Source organism: Astyanax mexicanus, chromosome 15 (assembly GCF_023375975.1).
Source record: "Astyanax mexicanus isolate ESR-SI-001 chromosome 15, AstMex3_surface, whole genome shotgun sequence".
NCBI lineage: Eukaryota > Metazoa > Chordata > Actinopteri > Characiformes > Acestrorhamphidae > Astyanax > Astyanax mexicanus.
The window spans coordinates 13,441,358-13,461,538 of NC_064422.1; the positions used below are offsets into that span (position 1 = coordinate 13,441,358).

Below are 20,181 nucleotides of genomic sequence, written 5' to 3' on the forward strand. Positions count from 1 at the left end.
GCTAAAAATAGGACAGTATAAATACGCAGCAAAAAAACTAGTTGAAATTTTAGAGTGAAACAGCTGAGAGTTGATTTTTACTCCCAAGGTGTAATTTTAACTTTTCAGATTTATTCAGATTTAAATGGTGTTCAGTGTTGGAGTTATTTGATAGAGTTAAATATTTCAGTGTTCATCCAAATAAACCCAATAAATACTGCCCAACTTCACAGAGATTTAATAAAACTCGTCCAATTAAACCTAACATCAGTCTGTACCCTTACCGAACAGGGCTGGTATTTTATTCTATTTTATATAATGGCTGTTTGCCTAGCCAACGTGTTGTTGGCTATAAGAGCAAGTTACCATCTTCTGCATTGTAAAGTGTGACAAAGTGCTGGAAATACACTAAAAACTGCCTTGCAAGATTAAAATTCCCATGCAATGGAAAAATAAATCAAACACTGGCAGGATACACGCAGGGATGTTTTATTCTGTATTAGGGACCAAAAACACAAGCAAACCTCAGTATAATTAAATAAATCTATAATTCAGTAATAAATACTCATTTCAATTGACTAATCTTATTCTATTTTATTCTCTTTTCAGTGTTGGCGTAACTATTTAAGGAGTTAAATAAATACAAATGCAAGTTAAAAAAGGATCTCTGGTTAATTCAACACTTGTATCTTTGCTGTGTATATGGATCATTGCTCCCTTTTTAAGATCCTGTAAAGAGTATTACACAGGTAGTATTACTGAGCCTCGGCTAAAAACACACTAAGAAACAAAACGTTGACGAGCTGCAGGATCTTTAACACGTCTCCCTCCATCAGACTGATTTCACACATCAGCAGCTCACTGTAATTCAATCCAACTCCACTTAAAGAGAATCCATTTACAGCCTGAAATTAAACCTAATCAACCTCCTCACTCCGACAGATCGACTGACTGTAATGAAATTCCCCGTACAATGAAAAGGGCAGTGGATAACCCGTTCCATTACTCAAACAGAGACCACGACACTCGTATCCACAGCCGGGACAGCGTTTAGCACAGTTACCCGCTACAATCATCTGAGAGAGAGAGAGGTCTGCTCTGGAAAAAATAAGAGAGCACTTAAAAATGATGAGTTTCTTTGATTTTACCAAATCAAAAACCTCTGGAATATAATCAAGAGGAAGATTGATGATCACAAACCATCAAATCAAACTGAACTGCTTGAATTTTTGCACCAGGAGTAAAGCAGCATAAAGTTATCCAAAAGCAGTGTGTAAGACTGGTGGAGGAGAACATGATGCCAAGATGCATGAAAAAAACTGTGATTAAAAACCAGGGTTATTCCACCAAATATTGATTTCTGAACTCTTATGAATATGAACTTTATGAATATTGTCTTTGCATTATTTGAGGTCTGAAAGCTCTGCATCTTTTTTTTTTATTTCAGCTATTTCTCATTTTCTGTAAATAAATGCTCTAAATGAGAATCTTTTTATTTAGAATTTGGGATAAATGTTGTCTGTAGTTTATAGAATAAAACAACAATGTTCATTTTACTCAAACATAAACCTATAAATAGCAAAATCAGAGAAACTGATTCAGAAACTGAAGTGCTCTCTGAAGTGATTTTTCCAGAGCTGTACTTTTATAGACTTAACTTATGCATAACTTATATACTATTACCTTATTCAGACGCAGATCAAACACAGATCAGCCACAGCATTATAATAATCACTTTCTTCTTGTTTTTCTGCTTATTTCCTTGTTGCTGATTTTAATAATACTCTAACAGCATTAATGATAGTTTAGTGTATTATTTGTTTAATCAGTTGAAATAATAAAATTGGCTTTTTCCCCAAGTAAATACCAATAGAAATAGTGTCAAAGAACGTATTACATATCAGGATTATTATCGATTATTACTTTATCGATGCTTTAAACTATTTTAAAGGTACTGAGTAGTTATGCAACGAAATAAAAAAAATCTGTATAGAAAAAAAAGATGCATCAAGATGATTATCATTAATAATCGTTTTATAATCACATCACAGACTCTGAATCGTGATCTAATCGAATCGTAAAGTGACTAAAGATTCACGCGCCTATCTGATCTATTCAGCCACACACAGCCATATTTTCTTCTCCGCATGAGGAGCTCATGAAGCAGCGGGACTGTATGGTTGTGTGTGTGTGTGTGTGTGTGTGTGTGTGTGTGTGTGATCTATTGGCCTGTTCAGAAAAAAAAGCGAGGAGCTCTGAAAGGTCAGGAGTTGAGTCTCAGTTTCCTCAGATCTTCTGAAGCTGCAGCTCCCGAATCCTGATAAAGGATCTGCAGAATCCTCCTGTCATCTAAAGACAAGATACTGCTGAGAGGATCTTCATAACGACAAGATAAAGATGATCTAAAGAAAAGGAAATACGAACTGTGGTTTCAGCACTATCACTGTAATTATTTTTTTTTGTCTAATTGAGTTGTAATTATGATTTAAAGTGGTAAAAAATGATTTTTTATAGTTTTAAAGATTTGTATTATTTAGCCACAAAAATGATTCATCTAGCTATCTTAATTAAAATATCAAGGTATTTATTTCTATCCAAGAATTTCCTGTCCACCTTAAGATAACTCCTCCCCTTATAGAAAAAAAAACTTTGATGACAGTGACATCAATATTTAACATTTACAGTAATATTTCTCCTATTTTCGTATTTTATTATTCTCATATTGGGATTAATATAATTGAGGTAAAGCATAAGCTGTCTACCCTGTTGTGGCAAAATATCAATATATCAATAAACTGTAATTAATTCAGTTAATTTCTGAAAATCTAAACGGATATCTGCAAATCCAGGTCATCCACATTTAGATTTTTACATTTTTGAACTGTTTTTAAATATATATACATTATATACTATAATATACTATAATATAAAGATCACCTGTCATATACACATTATATTAAAACGGTATTATACAGTAGATATGCGTATCATCCACAATAAAACACTATACTGCACACTTCAACTGCTCTCTCCGACATTCAGCAGTAAAACGCTCTTAAATTTCCTATGCTGACAATTTATAGATTACCCCCATCAGTCTATCTCCTCTCTATCTGTCCACACTGTCTAACGCCTCCAACGATATGAATCAAATAACAGCTCAGCGTTTTCAGAGCAGCTCACGACTGAGGAATTAACATGACCTTCAGCAGAACTGGAAGTGTAATGAGAGACGACACAGAGACGAGTTATACGTCAATTCAGAGTGATTTCATCTGCTCTAACTTCAATTAATCACACGCTACGCTCGCTCACAGCCACGGCAGCAGAACTGCAACGCCTGCTGACAAAGATCACACAAGCCCCTCTTCATTTCTGCTGAGAACTCAAAACCAACACTTACAGGGGTTGGAGAATGAAACTGAAACACCTGTCATCATTTTAGTGTGGGATTTTAGGATTCATGGCTAAATTGGAGCAGCCTGGTGTTCAATCTATATTAATTGCACATTGCACCAGTAAGAGCAGAGTGTAAAGGTTCAATTAGCAGGGTAAGAGCACAGTTCTGCTCTAAATATTGCAATGCACACAACATTATGGATGACATAACAGAGTTCAAAAGAGGATAAATTGTTGGTGCACGTCTTGCTGGAGCATCTGTGACCAAGACAGCAAGTCTTTGTGATGCATCAAGAGCCACGGTATCCAGGGTAATGTCAGCATACCACCAAGAAGCACCAACCACATCCAACAGGATTAACTGTGGACGCTGTAAGAGGAAGCTGTCTGAAAGGGATGTTCGGGTGCTAACCCGGATTGTATCCAAAAAACATAAAACCACGGCTGATCAAATCACGCAGAATTCAATGTGCACCTCAACTCTCCTGTTTCCACCAGAACTGTCTGTCACCACAATCAATTACTGTGCTCTAAAACCAGGTGTTTTACTTTCATTGTCCATCTCATGTACATATCAGACAACTTTAAATTACAACAAAGGCAGAGCTTCTTATTCTTTTGTAAACAATTTTTAACAGATAATAAATAATACATATCGATATACCACAAAAATGATATAACTATCATTGAAACATTTCTTATTGTGATAAACACCGATATCGAATTATTGTTCAGCCCTACTTACACATGCTGCTCAGCTTCCCCTAATGCTCCGTCAATGGGGGCGGGCAATACTTCACATGCACTCATCACTCAGATAAGGTCATCTTACTCCTCTCATGATTGCAGGGCAGCACAGAGAGCAGGCAGATGCATCGCAGGCTGTTATTTAGGCTCCCAGAGCAGATCTCTCAACCCTTAACCGCTCAGCTCTGCTTGCAAAACACATCATTAAAGCCGAGCTGCAGCGCTAACACGCTGCATATGGTGAGGAAAAGCCCAAACTACTGCAGACAGATCTGCTACAGGCCTCTCATCCCTCTGTCTGCTCACTAAAATCCTCTTCTTTAAAGAGAAAACAGGCGTGTAATGGTTCACATCATATAAAACAACACTCTTAAAGTTACTCCTTCCGCTAAAATCCACTTTTGCACTTCAAAATGTTGTTCAATCTCATTTTTCTCATTGTCTGCAGCAGCTAGTAAAAGAAAATATTCAGAAAAATGATCAGTTTTAGTAAAAAAGTAATAGTAAAATACTTTTTAGTAAAAGTAAAAATCAGTAAAAGCACCCTGTTTATGCCAACCTGTACATCATCAATTAGTATTCATGGCTCCGCCCACCTCAGCTCGGGACCGCCCACAGGCAAAGCTAAAGACGGGCAGCAATGTTGTCTCGTCAGATAGGAGATAACTAACAGCGCTAGGACCAGCATGCAGTTCATTCCTGTGTTATTTGCGCGAATAACACATCAGTGTTTATACAGTTGTGGTCAAAAGTTTACATACACTTGTAAAAAAACATAATGTTATGGCTGTCTTGAGTTTTCAATAAGTTCTACAACTCTTATTTTTCTGTGATAGAGTGATCGGAACACATACATGTTTGTCACAAAAAACAGTCATAAAATTTGGTTCTTTCATAAATTTATTATGGGTCTGCTGAAAATGTCACCAAATCTGCTGGGTCAAAAATATACATACAGCAACATTAGTATTTGGTTACATGTCCCTTGGCCATTTTCACGGCAACTAGGCGCTTTTGGTAGCCATCCACAAGCTCCTGGCAAGCTTCAGGTCGAATGTTTGACCACTCTTCTTGACAGAATTGGTGCAGTTCAGCTAAATGTGATGGTTTTCTTGCATGAACCCGTTTCTTTAGCACTGTCCACATGTTCTCAATGGGGTTTAAGTCAGGACTTTGGGAAGGCCATTCTAAAACCTTAATTCTAGCCTGGTTTAGCCATTCCTTTACCACTTTTGATGTGTGTTTTGGGTCATTGTCTTGTTGGAACACCCAACTGCGCCCAAGACCCAACCTTCGGGCTGATGGTTTTAAGTTTTCCTGCAGAATTTGGAGGTAATCCTCCTTCTTCATTATCCCATTTACTTTCTGCAAAGAACCAGTTCCACTGGCAGCAAAACATCCCCAGAGCATAATACTACCACCACCATGCTTGACAGTAGGCATGGTGTTCCTGGGATTAAAGGCCTCACCTTTTCTCCTCCAAACATATTGCTGGGTGTTGTGGCCAAACAGCTCAATTTTTGTTTCGTCTGACCAGAGAACTTTCCTCCAGAAGGTTTTATCTTTGTCCATGTGATCAGCAGCAAACTTCAGCCGAGTCTTAAGGTGCCTTTTCTGGAGCAAGGGCTTCTTTCTTGCACGGCAGCCTCTCAGTCCATGGCGATGTAAAACACGCTTGACTGTGGAGACTGACACCTGTGTTCCATCAGCTTCCAAATCCTTGCAGACCTGCTTCTTGGTGATTCTTGGTTGACTCTTGACCATCCTGACCAATCTCCTCTCGGCAGCATGTGATAGCTTGCGTTTTCTTCCTGATCGTGGCAGTGACACAACTGTTCCATGCACTTTATACTTGCGTATAATTGTCTGCACAGTTGCTCTTGGGACCTGTAGCTGCTTTGAAATGGCTCCAAGTGACTTCCCTGACTTGTTCAAGTCAATAATTCGCTTTTTCAGATCCACACTGAGTTCCTTTGACTTTCCCATTGTAGCTTTTGTAGCTGAGTCTAATCACTGGGTCAAATGAGCCCTATTTAAATGGGCTCATGAGAAGTCAACAGCTGTAGTCAATCAGAATCACTTACAAGAAGTGAAGAGGCCATGACATGAAGCTAATTTGATTGACACAACTCGCTACATCACCAAAATTGACAAATTTTGTTGCTGTATGTATATTTTTGACCCAGCAGATTTGGTGACATTTTCAGCAGACCCATAATAAATTTATGAAAGAACCAAATTTTATGACTGTTTTTTGTGACAAACATGTATGTGTTCCGATCAGTCTATCACAGAAAAATAAGAGTTGTAGAACTTATTGAAAACTCAAGACAGCCATAACATTATGTTTTTTTACAAGTGTATGTAAACTTTTGACCACAACTGTATACTTTACCCAGTAATTCAGAGCTAAGAAACAAATGGTTAGAATTAGTCTATGGAGGAAAAACACCACCAGCCAAGTACAATTGAGATAGATAGGTGTTTAGATGTTTAGAACAGAACACAAAACCTCTGTGTGTGAGTAACTATAGGTTTAAATAGGATCTCCAGTGGATTTTGTGTTTTACAGAGACTCGAAGTCTAGGTCAGTGGCTGAACTGCACTTAGCAGGGCATTATTACACATGTTGTAAAGTAACATATGACATTGTAAAGACTGTTATTAGTGTAAAAAAATTACAGCACATGATTTCTAAACAAACTTTAAATGAAAAGGTATCCCAATAATTTTGTCCATTTAGTGTATAGAAACTCTCTATATCTGACTGTCCTGTTGAGAGAGGTCCTGAAGTGATCAGTCTCTCAAGTCATGGATTAAGTATAAATCAATCACTTCACACTGAGAGCTGAGAAATCGCATCTAACATCCCCATCACTCAATCTCCGGGTCAGAGTGATCTCCAGACTGCACTGATAAGCACTCAGTCAGCAGTGATTACAACCTTGGAGAGAACTTGTCTATAGATGGATGGATGAATAGATGGATGGATGGATGCTAGGAAAAGGCTCAGATGAAGCTGAAGCATTCCTCTGTTTGCTCATGTAAAAGCATTGGCAGATGTTGTTGGGTCTCTATATGTTGCTTCTTGGGGTCATTGGTTTGCTGCAAGACCCATGATTTCTGATGGAGACCCAGCTTTTTGACACGGGTCCTTCTACTGTGGCACTCTACTGTCCACTGGAAGTATCCAGAAGGATAGGAAGGAGATCACTTCAGTTTCTAAATCAGTTTCTCTGATTTTGCTATTTATAGGTTTATGTTTGAGTAAAATGAACATTGTTGTTTTATTCTATAAACTACAGACAAACACTTCTCCCAAATTCCAAATAAAATTTTCTCATTTAGAGCATTTATTTACAGAAAATGAGAACTTTCAGACCTCAAATAATGCAAAGAAAACAAGTTCATATTTATAAAGTTTTACGCGTTCAGAAATAATCAATATTTGGTGGAATAACCCTGGTTTTAATCACAGTTTTTTTCATGCATCTTGGCATCATGTTCTCCTCCACCAGTCTTACACACTGCTTTTGGATAACTTTATGCTGCTTTACTCCTGATGCAAAAATTCAAGCAGTTCAGTTTGGTGGTTTGATGGTTTGTGATCATCCATCTCTCTCTTGATTATATTCTAGAGGTTTTTAATTTGGTAAAATCAAAGAAACTCATCGTTTTAAAGTGAACTCTAATTTTTGTCCAGAGCTGTATGGTCAAAAGAGTTCATCCTGATTTCTTCCTGATAACTGTACCTGAGAGACTGAATCATTACTCTCTGTCTGAGTAATGGATCACCCCTCAGTTTGCTGGTGTAAAGCATGAGCAGATGTTGTTTGGTCTCCAGGTTTCAGAATAAAGCCGGGGATGTTTTTGGGTGGAACTGAGGCTCCAAAACAAACCTGTGAGTCATCTCCCTCAGTGAATCAGTGATCTGAATCATTTCTCTCTGTGCCTGACTCTCACCGGGGCGGAGATGACACTGAGGGTTTACTCATTGCAGGTTTATTATATTACTCAGGGTAAGACCCTATCTTGCACTATAGTCATTTAGTACATATTGTTACTAGAGAAATATTGTCATTTAGAGCATTTATTTACAGAAAATTAGAAACGACTGAAATAACAAAAAAGGTGCAGAGCTTTCAGACCTCAAATAATGCAAAGAAAACAAGTTCATATTCATAAAGTTTTAAGATTTCAGAAATAATCAATATTTGGTGGAATAATCCTGTTTTTTTAATTATAGTTTTCACGGTTTCCTCCACCAGTCTTACACACTGCTTTTGGATAACTTTATGGCTTTACTCCTGGTTTAATCAGTTCAGTTTGGTGGTTTGATGGTTTGTGATCATCCATCTTCCTCTTGATTATATTCCAGAGGTTTTCAATTTGGTAAAATAAAATATGTAAAAATTCAAAACTTGGAACTGGAATATAAAAAAAATGCTGATAAATATGTATAATTGTGATTTTTAAATGGCTTAAGAACCATGTGTAAAATGTTTAAACAGTATACTGTGAAAAACTTTTAAACTGGAAAAGTTGATATAAAAGACCTCATTTAAAAACCAGAAGAAGAGTTTTTTTTGTTTATGAACTCGCCCAATAAACCTTCTGTAGCTCCTTTATTAAGAGTGTAAAGCAGTGCATTCCAGAGTGATGGTTGAAACAGCCAGATCCCCGCCTCTATTAGTCTCTGTATGTTGCGTCCTCCACCAGCACATCGTGATCTGTGACGGGTCTAATTGGGCGTATGGCAATGAAAGCCACTTTCAAAAAGAAATCCTCTTTATCATGTGGGAATGAGTTGTGGCAGAGGCGCCAGCGGGTGCCTGCAGTTCATCTGCACCGGCGACACTGTGGTGCACGATATACGAGCACTGAAATTACAGACACCCCCCCAACCCCCCAAAAGCTCCTGCATCCTCCTGCCCACCCCCCCCCCCCCCTCGCTTAAAGTAAGAAGACAATGCACAATTACATCTGCGCTCGGGTGAGCTCAACTGTGCTCTGAATAAACCCCATACTGTTTTACACGACAGCCAGCGGTTCTGACTGCGGGCAGACGAGCAGAAACAGACCCGACACAATGCCCATCCTGCCACGCTTCTCTCTACAGGAAAAGACGAGCACCGTGGAGCATGTCCTCCTGCACAAGATGGAAAAAATGGCTTTAAAAACTTCAAGCCTGCAGTCTTGAAGGCAACTGTGAAGCTAAGAGAATATTAATGAGGAAATTAATCAGAGCCATTAGAGCACAAATATAACCTTTAGCCAGTACAACCCTTTAAAATGTCCTGAAGAAGAAAGTCGTCACTGGTGTACTGAGTAACAGATGTTGAACAAGTAGATCAAGGAAAACCACAACAGCTGATAAAACAGAAACAGTGTGAGCTGTAAAGAAAGACCCAAAACCACTGAGGTCAGGTTTGAAGGTATTACAATCTACTGTTCACAGAAGACTTCACCAGGAGCTTCACCAGAAGATAATTCAGAAAATGACAAATGGAAAAAAATGGCTTAAAAAAGCTTCAAGCCTGCAGTCTTAAAGGCAACTGTGAAGCTGAGCAAAGCTTAATGAGGCAACTAATAAGAGCCATAAGAGCACAAATATTACCTTTATCCAGTACAACCCTTTAAAATGTTCTGAAGAACAAAGTCGTCACTGGTGTACTAAGTAAAACCACAGCAGTGGATGAAACAAAAGCACTATCAGATCTGTAAAGAAAAACCCTTAAAAAAACTGTCAATGGCATCAGAAACAACCTCCAGAAGGTAGGAGTAAAGATATCATAATCTACTGTTCGCAGAAAATTTCACAAATAAAAGTACAGAAGCTTCACCAGAACATGACATTTTTTTACATTTTATTTTTTTCATTTAAAACAGAAAGCAGTTGACGATCAAAGCTAATTACACCACAGCCTTTACACTGCAAAAGTAGAAACATGTGACTGAAAGAAAATGCAAAATCAATAAGGGCCATTAGAGCACAAATTGGTTATAGTGTCCTGAAGAAGAAAGTCGTCACTGGTGTACTAAGTAGATCAAGGAAAACCACAGCAGTTGACAACCAAAACATTGTGAGAGCTGTAAAGAAAAAGCCTAAAACCACTGATGGCAGCTACTGCTCACAGAAGACTTCACCAAGAGCTTCACCAGAATATGAAAACTACTCATTATTCGTTTAGCTCGGGTAGGCTCATTTGTGCTCAGCTGACACCGCTCTGAATGAACACTCCATACTGTTTAACACGACAGCCAGCAGTTCTGACTGCGACCAGACAAGCAAGAACACACCCGACACAATACCCATCCCGCCACGCTTCTCTCTACAGGAAATGATGAGCACCGTGGAGCATGTCTTCCTGCAGCAGATGGAAGAAATGGCTTTAAAAAGCTTCTGGATTCCTTCAGCTCCGAGCCTGCAGTGTTGAAGGCCGAACGCCCGCCTGCTTGCTAGTGTGAAGCCGATTACACAACAGCTGAAAAGGGCAGGAGCGGGCAAGTGCTGGGCTCTGGCCCTGATGTAAGCAGTGGAAAGGCCTTTATTTCCATGCTCAGGATGAGGGAAGCTCCCTCCGGCTAACTAAGAGGCTAACGGACCCCCCGTGACGGCTCAGCTGCTGAGTGTGATAGCACGGCAGGGAACTGTGCAAACACAGCCAGCAGCAGCAGCAGCAACAGCTTTCCCTCCACCTCCTCACTCTCGGCCGGGTAACAGAGAGTCTGCCCTGAGTCCTCCTCATCATACGTGATCATAACAATCAGACAGCTGAGTCACAAAGATCCCAATCCCCCCCGGACACCCCCTTCCCACCAGCACCACCACCACAGCGTCTGATCTAATAACTCATACTCATTAGATCTCTCCTATACTCACTGAGAACCAGGACTGTCTCACAAATATATATATATATATATATATATATATATATATATATTTATTTAGCTTAGACTGATTCCTAAATATTCAGATATATGCAATTAATACAGCCTCCTCCAAAAGTATTCAGCTTTTTTTGGAACATGACGTGACTGTCAGGTAGGGCTGGGTATCGAAACTCGATACCAAAAAGGCACAAACCAAAATGTCTCAGTTCTACCGAGTACCGAAAGGTAAAAAAAACACACATTACACTATTATTACTGCATTATTAACCACTCCACCCTCAAAAATACAGGGAACTAGCAGTATTAAAAAAAGAATCATGATTATAATTATGTTTAAGTGATCAGCACCACTAATAAAATGTAATTTAATTCTGTTAATGTAATGCTGATCGTTTTTTAAAAATAACTTTTAAAACTGTAATATGGGTAGAAAAAATATTTGTAGTTTAAGCACAAGCAATGATTTTTGTTCTTAAAAAAGCGTCACAACCATGCTCACTGTTTGTTCCAAAAGATCCAAAAAGATGGAGCCTCTCATGGTGACAGATATAAATATGTATGTTTATAAATATGTTGTGTAATAATAATTATAGTTTTCCTTTTTTTTTTTTGTTACAATTTAGAAAAAAAAATAAATTAAAAAAGTATAATTCGGGTATCAGTACCGAATTCAAAGTATCGTATTTAAAAAAAAAAAATTAAAAACGATACCCAGCCCTACTGTCAGGTGTGTTGCTCAGGTGTGTCCTGATTTACTGATTAGCACCTGCTCCAACCCTGCAGAGCCTGACTGTTAGCATCAAAGCTACCCCACCTGTTAGCAATGACAGGAAAAATTACTCATATCAGAAGGAAAAAGCTAAAAAGGAACCAAGCCTGGTCAGCACCAGACTGAAGGAAGCTAAATCTTCTGCAAAATACAGTATATATGTATTAAAATAAACACTTTAATTTACATTTTCTATAATTTCCGGCAAAAACTAGCATGTTGGGTTCACTTCTCTTTTTCCCAGCCTGAAATAAGCATTAGCGTACTGTAAATGCACAGCATGTAAAGCTTCCAGGGTGTATCCTGCTACACAGGAAGTGAGATTTTAGAATTTCAGTTCCTTCCTGCCTGTGCTCGTGCTGTAATCGAGGTCTTTCACATGTTATCCATGTGTCCTGTGTGCCGTGAAGACATCAAGGAGAGGAGATGTGGCTTGCAGATGGAGCTGAAGCATTACGCTAGCTGTTTTTTAAAATGCTAGCATGAAGCGGAATGCTATCAGAAAGAGAAGATGTAGATCTTCAGGGTGGGAGTTTACTATACAGTGTTTGATGATAATCAGACGTCCACTCTTAGATCTTGGGCTTGTTTCTAATCTCAAAGTCTAGTTTTCTCCAAAACCTTTGATGACTGCTGACAGATTATATGAAAAATGGAAAAATATAAGACACATATTTTAATATAATTCTATTATTGATCTCTGTTCAGCACCTTAAAACTAGCTAACAAAAACAGCCCAGTCTGTTCTGTTAAACCTTATGTATTTTGAGAAAGATCAGATGCTCTCAGCAGATCAGAGGCACTTTCAGCATCATTATCGTAGCTTGGGAGGGAGGGATCATGTTTACTGTACAAATGTTTATTTTCAGATCTTATGCTCGGATAGCCGCCAGACTGAGGAAGGCTTCTGGTTACCAGAGCAAAGAAACATCATATGATACTGACCACAATTTCCCATACAGGACAGATGAAATAACAGCTAATGTGGCTAATGTGAGGTAGCCATCAGATAAATACAGTAAGGTCTGTGTTGCTTTTCATGTTTTTGACCTTTTATTGTCTAGAATTACAGCGATTTTGCTATATTTTTGGCTTATTCTAATGCAGTGAGTACATAGCTTAGTAATGATAAATGCTACAAAAAAGTTAAATTCAATTTCACTTTGTATAGTCAGGTCTTCAACCTTCTTCATGTACTTTTCCTGCTTTTTTCTATGAGTGTTAGAATAAAATTTGGACTGCAAACCCAACCCACCTGAGAACTTTCTGAGATTCCATAGTAACTGCCCATCAACCACTTAGCAAGCACTTAACAACAATAAAGCAACCACCTGAAATACCATAGCATCCACTCAAAAACACAATAGCAACTGCCTATCTACCATCAGAGAGAAGACCAGCCACTGACGCTAATCATGGCTTATGAATATGTTTATGAATAAAATCCTGCTATTTAGCCAAAATAGCCAATCAGCTTGCTGGTTGGTTGTGCCAAGTACAGAGGAGGATCAAGGTGGTAGTGGGGAAGCTCCTCCTCAATGTGGAGATCTGTGCAAGTGCAGCAGTCATACCATAGCAAAACATTACGTTTTTGAGCTATTTTTTATCAGTTTATTTCTAATTTGCATCCCATTTTCTCCCCAGTTTACAATTTACTAATTAACACAGCCAGTTACCCCACCCACTCATAAGGCCTCCCCCTATCACTAGTGATGCCCCAACACCAGGAGGGTAAAGACCAGCACACGCCTCCTCCGATAAATGTGAAGTCAGACTCCGCCTCTTTTTAGCATCACAGCACTAACGCTCGGAGGAAAGCAGCGCAGCGACTCGGTTCTGATACATCAGCTCACAGATGCAGCCTTGTGCTGATCCACATCACCCTAGGAGTGATGAGGGGAAAGAAAGAGCGCCATCTACTGTACTGTACCCAGAGAGAGCAAGACTAAGTGTGCTCGGGGCTCTGGCAGCTGATGGCAACCTGCATGACCGGGATTCAAACCAGGGATTCAATCTCACAATCATAGTGGCACCACTGTAGACTACTGAAGCACTCAGAGACATTTTTAACATTATTAAGTCAAACACTATAAACTAATTATGTGTTTTTAATCAGATTATATCAGGATGTAAAATATCCATTATTAAAACTATAATCTGACTTTCAGTTTCCAGTATTTTAAGTTGCCTATGAAGATTTTTAATTCATGTCGCCAGTACCTAACCACATCAGAATGATAGAAAATTAGAATGATAATAATAATAACTGAGACAGGTCTTCCATGGGCATTCAATAAAAAAGCCTGCAGTTTAACTCAATTAAATTTTACAGAAATAGAATTGTCAACACCTTCACGCAGCAGGAAGTGTGTGTGTGGGTTGTGGTTATTTACTGTACGCACATTCCTTGACCGTATCTGTCATTTCCAGAGTACTGTGGGTTTGATGTTATCACTGCGCTCACAGTGATTATATATTTACTCCAATATTCCAAACCAAACAAACTCATTCTCCCGCACTGCAGAATTCAGGTGTACCACTAGTCAAACACACCTGAATCTGATACTTACAGCATCTTCTGCACGTGTATCAGACGGAAAGGGTTGCACTTTTAATCTGAACTGTTCAGAAAGTCTTTGTTTTTAACAGCTTGGAAATCTCCACTACTGTGTATGGTGTAAGCTGCTAGTTAAGTGTGGTTAAACACTGCACATTTCAAGTTGTGCATTTAATTAACAATCCACAATTAACAATCCTCAATTAACAATTACCAATTCATTTGACATTGAATGCATTGTCATCTTATTATCATCTATACTGCATCAATATATTCTCCTTATCTAAACGTCAGATCTGGACGCTGTAAATGGACGAGTGCAAACGGTCATTCATCTGACGGCATCTGGAACCGGGCACGCTCTGATCACTCGACAAGACCTCCAGCTGAATCTGCTGCAGGACAGAAAGAACAAGATGTTCCTCACCACAGGAAGCCGTCATCATTAACACCTGTCTCCTCCAGAGAGATTTAATACCGTCCTACAAGGACCAAACACACACTGAGACTAATTCATCTCAAACCAGGCTGGACGTGTGGGTCTGAGAGCAGAGCTTAGCACAATATATATATAAATATATACATTCTCACATACAGTGTGTTACAGCGTTAGTGTTAGTAGCTTAGTGTAAGAAGCTATTCTGCTTAAAATAACATCCTGTTTGTGTATATGTGCATGATTTTGCAGTTTTTGCAGTCACTTTGATTAATTTCTCAAACTTTCATAATTATGTGTACAACAGTAAAGCCCAGTCCCATTTCTAATTTGTACCATTACATCTTGTTTTCTTGTTTTAAGAAATATTTCAAGAACCTGTAGGGAACCCTGCCGGTTTAAAGTTAAAGCATGTGCTAAAGTTTAGCAAGATAAAATTGGAGCTGAAATGAGCTTTTAATAGCTTTTACTTTATTTTATTTTATACTATTTTCGTTCCACCTTAAATGATGCATCCTCTGCTGTCTGTTGCACCATTTAAGGTAGAACAGGAAATGTAGCTAGTGAGCGAGCTAGCACATGTAGCTCGGGCCAATTTCTATATTATACCCTGCAACTGGGGTGTTAGTACATGTGGCTCTAAATTTATATATTATACTCAGCAACCAGTATGTTGGCATATGTAGCTTTGGCTCATTTTTAGATTATACTATTATACTATAAAGAACTGGGGTGTTAGCACATGTGGCTCGGACTAATTTTTATATTACGCTAAGCAACCAGGGTGTTGGCACATGTGACTTCGATATTTTTTGACTTGACTTTATTTACAGATTATAGGTTATTTATAGATTTTTTTATGGGAAGATGGAAAAATATATTACTAGGTCTAACTGACACTCATGTAATGCATTGTTAATGTATAACTACACAGTTATTAGAGACACCTATTATAAAGTGGGACCAAATATTTTAATATATTTGTATTAACAATAGATATGTTTAGCAGAGTGAAGTATAATACATTTTGATAATAATTGATAATGTAGGAAACTGTAGAGACGTGTACAAAATAATGTAATAATTAGAAATGGCAACCATGATATATCCATGTAACTCAAGGTTGTGAAGTTTGAACAAACATGTTTTGCGAAATTCAATTCTGAGAAATGCACAAAAGCGACGAAATAAAAAAACACAGTAAACCTACTGCATGATCTAACCGCACTCAGAGAGGGTGCCAGATAACACGATAACCCTCAATAATATAAGCTTTCAACTGTTAACCATTAACAGCTATAGAGGCTGCGGTGGGGGTGTTGTGTCAGAATGAGTCAGTGCTGGTCTGAGCTGCTGCTGCAGTGCTGCTGTAGGAGGTGCCAGACTGAGTAAAGTCAGAAAGTCCTGCGGGATCTGTCAGCTCACAGCGAAGTTTGTAAGGGTAGCAGAAGACATGATTTAGCCTCTGGAGGAGTGGAGCTATCGTACATTTAGTAACAGAGAGCGAAAGGTGAAAGGCAGTGCAGAGCTGAGTCAGCGCCGAGCTCTCAAAACCTGAGAAAACAGCAAAACAACAGTAATCGTCCCTTTAATCAGCATTTAAATGTCTTTTTGAAAGGTAAATAAGAGCGTTTTTCTGGGATTAAAAGCGTGAATTTAGTGGAATCCGTGATTTCAGCTAAAACACTTCTCAGATAGCAGAAGCCTGTCACTCACACAGACACAGAGACAGCGCTGTGTATCTACTTCTTGTGTCAAGAATCAAAACATTGCAACATGATATAGCCCCTGGAGGAATGGAGCTATCATACTTTTTTTTTTATGCACATTCTGCTGTTAAACAGTGATATTCAGCTATCTTTTGTTCTTCTTTTGTGACTAATGTTTTATTAGAAGAAGATCAATGTTTTATTTTATTATACAGAACTAAAGGAAATTTGATATATGTTTATTTCAAAGTAATAAAGTAATCATGATCAATGGAATTCATATTACTGTGTCTGGTTATTTTATTTGTATTCAGATCACCATACGAGCTTCAGTAGCTGAAGCATTGCTGTGCATTTTGCTGATGTGACGGATATACTTAGGAGGATCTCCACTGTTGAGAAGGAGACAGAGAGAGAGAGACAGAGAGAGAGAGACAGACAGAGAGAGAGAGACAGAGAGACTCGGTGGTAATGCATCATTCATCAGCTATTTATCTCTTCAGATTTGTCAGGGTGAAGTAATGGAACTGCCCTTCTCAGGACCACTCCCACTCATATCTTCATTTCTCAGCACAGATTCATGTTCACACTGCTGAGAGTGAGACACTGAGCTCTTAAACATGAAAAGGAATAATGTTATGCTGTTATGCTGTTTATTACAGTGACACAAAAGGATGGTGAAACAAACAGGGTCAACATATACAATTATCATTTAATTCTTGTTTTTTTACTAGCTCTGCACGATATTGGAGAAATTTTACATCACAAATTCTATGTTCTTTTTTCGTCGATCGCAATATTAAACAATGCAGGGCCCATGATGACACCAGCCCCGCCCCAACCGCTCGCTGTCTCGCATCCGGACCAATCAAGAGCTGAGTCAGTGCCGGGCTCTCAAAACCCAAGACAAACAGCAAAACAACAGTAATCAGCATTTAAATGGCTCATTAAAAATAAGAAATAAGAGCGTTTTTCTGAGATTAAAAGCGTGAATTCATCGTGAATTAGTGAATTCAGCTAGTACGCTTCTCAGGCAGCAGCAGGCTGTCACTCACACAGACACAGAGACAGCGCTGTGTATGTACTTCTTGTGTCAAGAATTAAAAGATTGCAACATGATGTTTTTGATTTAATGGGCTTAAGTTGCATCGCACGTCCTGTGATGTGACTATTGTGCATGCACACATCGCGATGATGATGCTTAAACGATATATCGTGCATCCCTTGTTTCTACACACATTATCTGTTTTTTAAAGGTCTCCTTCCTTTTGCTAAAATCCTCTTTTTCTTGTTCTTAGTGAAATACAGCAGGTCTCTCTGAGTTGTTTATGATGCTGCACATGATGAAACTCTTCCTCAACCTCTTCCTCATTGTCTGCAGCAGCTAGTAAAAGAAAATATTCAGAAAGTGCAGCAAACCAGCTCTGAAACATCAGCTAACAGAAGCCTGTGCTGACAAACATCTCCTCAGGAGTCTTGTGGGGAAAAAGAACCATCTACTGAACCCTAAAAGAGCAAGAATGACTGTGCTCTTTCTAGGACTCCGGCTGCTGATGGAGTGGAGTCTCAGCTGCTTGACCCAAGACTCTAACCAGTAATCCTTAGACTAGTCAGCAAATAAATGTTCAAATATTCAAAATAAATATTATTACACATTACTGCTGAGAAAAGCATAACGCACAATATTAAGCACAATCGTACATTTCCTACGAAAAGTCAGTTACCTCATTATTGTGAAAGATCTACAGTATATAAGGATTTGAATAAACTAGGCCAAGGTTTGTACCATTTCTGTTTAACTTAAGAATGAATATAATAAAACAACTTACTGGAACATTAAATTATATATTCATATCATTCAGCCTCACACACCAGCAAGCCAAAGGCATTGTGGGCCAGTTTTACAGCTAACAAGCTATAAAGCACCGCTGTAATGATCATTATTAGGATGTGGATCATACTGTATACACTCCCGCGTGTTTACGTCCGGGAGACGAGGAATGAGACGGCTCTGAAAACACATGCATTATTCATCAGACAATACCATGTAACAGCCGCACTCCAACAAATGAAAGTGAGCATTGTCTGTTCCTCTCTCTCTCTTTCTCTCTCTCTCTCTTTCGCTGCAGAAGAAAACATGCAATAGTATGCTGTAGTGATCGGCATCCCAGCAGCTAAATATATAAACCCATTTCTAGCTTTGTTGGCCCCTGATGCATTGCAAAAACAATCTATGCTGTGATTGCAATACACAGAATAAATTAATTATGAATGAGTCGTAAAACGCGACGTCAGAAAAACAGGAAATCAGCAAGAAGAAAGCGTGTTAACATAATGCAGATGGCTGGAAAGCTCTTTGGCGGGAGCTGAGTGGACTGTATCGCAGTGGAAATTACTCATAAGAGGCTGTAAATCACCGGCGACAGCTCCCTTGATGTTTCACACGGGTGGAATTGCGTCCTGTGCTTCAGGAGAAACTGGAGGACCGTAACTCTGACGATGCTTCACCAGCTGAAAGACTTAAAGCCACTTTAATATTTACTGACATCAAAAAAAAAATCAAAGGGAACGATGCAAAGTGGAAATCAAGTGCAGAGATTTGTTTTATTCTGTTTATTTATTTATTAATGTTTAATGGCTGCAGAAATAATAGATTTCCAGGATAGTTCCAGAGAGAGACAGGTAGACAGCCTGAATGATAGATAGATCAATATCCTAAAGATAGACAAATCAGAAGATTGTTAAATAACTAAGAGAGACATATAGATTGATAGACAGACAGACTGAGTGACAGACGAATAGCTAGATAGACAGATAGAAATAGGAAGCTGGACAGACAGACAGGTAGACAGACTGAATGATAGATAGATCGATATCCAACAGATGGTTAATTTACTAGTAAGACAGACATATGGATTGATAAACAGACAGACAGACAGATAGATAGATAAATACATAGACAGACAGATAGAATAGCTGACAGATAGACAAAAAAATAGAAAAGACAGACAATCAGACAGACATATAGACAGATGGTTGGACAGATGTTGGAACATTGCTGTGATGACTTGATTGCACTGAGCCACACCAACACTCTATCTTATCTCAGGGGAATGAGATGGAGCTCCATCACTCCACTGCTGAACGCTGGGGGGCTTTATGCCCCATTAGCCCACTGTTTAACAGACACTGTGTCACTGGGTAGTTGTGCGTGTAGGAGAATTTAGTAATTAGTAAAGACATCTAGATACCTGTGGACGTACATTATATATATATATATATATATATATATATATATATATATATATATATATATATATATAGACAGACAGACAGATTAATAGATGTACGGTTCTTGTTACTCCTAGTGCTCTGAGATCAAACACTGCATGTCTGCAAACCAAGCTGAACTGCTTGAATTTTTGCACCAGGAGTAAAGCAGCATAATGTTATCCAAAAGCAGTGTGTAAGACTGGTGGAGGAGAACATGATGCCAAGATGCATGAACAAAACTGTGATTAAAAACCACCAGGGTTATTCCACCAAATATAGATTTCTTTGACTCTTAAAACTTGTTTTATTTGCATTATTTGAGGTCTGAAAGCCATTTTTATTGTTCTGCAAATAAATGCTTATTTGGAATTTGGGAGAAATGTTGTATTTGATAATAATGTATGTATCTATCTATCCA

General features: G+C 38.5%; 1 protein-coding gene across 3 annotated transcripts in view; it reads right to left on the reverse strand.

Moving 5' to 3' along the window:
- The window catches only part of ptprea (protein tyrosine phosphatase receptor type Ea), a 121,399-nt gene that overhangs the window by 91,086 nt on the left and 10,132 nt on the right, over window positions 1-20,181 (reverse strand). The window lies entirely within an intron of this gene.